Source organism: Sceloporus undulatus, chromosome 2, assembly GCF_019175285.1.
Source record: "Sceloporus undulatus isolate JIND9_A2432 ecotype Alabama chromosome 2, SceUnd_v1.1, whole genome shotgun sequence".
NCBI lineage: Eukaryota > Metazoa > Chordata > Lepidosauria > Squamata > Phrynosomatidae > Sceloporus > Sceloporus undulatus.
Window position 1 is genome coordinate 7,241,462 of NC_056523.1, and position 1,041 is coordinate 7,242,502.

Below are 1,041 nucleotides of genomic sequence, written 5' to 3' on the forward strand. Positions count from 1 at the left end.
TCAGCTAAGACTACTAACGCCGTAATAAAAATAAGGGGGGGGGGGAGAAATGGCAGCCTTGTCTCATCCCCCGCTGAATTGATATTGATTAAGTTTTCTCCCCATTGATAATTAGGTGAGCATGCTGTTCAGTATAAATCATTTCTATCGCCTTAACAAATGTATTGCCAACTTGTATTTTCTTCAAAGAAGCTATTATAAAGGACCAGCTTAGGTTTCCCAGACTTTTGATCTTCTGGGTCACCATTCTCTGGACATGTTCCAGATTGTCAATATCCTTTTTGAACTGTGATGTCCAAAACTGAGCGCTGGATTCCAGGTAAGGACTGCCCAAACCCTAAGACTACTGCTACTTCCCTCGATCCTTCAACTCTGACCAGAACACATTGGCATCCAGTGCAATTTGTTTAATGTTGCATGGGATGTCTAAATGTTTCGGGCAATAACCTAACTGTTGCATTTTGCATTAGCTGCAGTTTCTAACGCCTTCAAGGTCAGCCCCACAGACAGTGCATTTCAGTGACCAAATTGCAAGGATATCAGTGATCTAATTGAGTGTAGTGTGTGAATTACTAGGGCCAGGTTGTCCATGCGAAAAAACGCATCAGACAATCGAAGCTCCATCTCTGAATCTGATTAAGGAACTTATCGCTTCGCTATTAAAACTGGCTTACCTCTATCTGGCTTAAAGCACAATCTAACTCCCAGACCTGAAAACAGTCATGCAGAGCGCCCCTGGAAGCGGGGATAGACCCAGGATGCATTCAGGAAGATAACCTTCTGGTAGGATCAGGATGTCATCTGAATGAAACTGGATAGAGATAAGCTCCAAAGTATCGCTCTCTCCTAAATCCTCTGAAATCGCTATTAGCTGCCACATTAACACTGTTAGTTTTTGAATGTGTGGGTGGTGAGTGTCTTTGAGTGAAAGTTGATTTCCCTTTGCTATTCTATATAAAACCCAACTAATTTGGAATCTGCTGCCCAGAATTCTTTAGTTTGAAACCATTATCCATAGGCTAGATTACTGCTTTTAAAGCA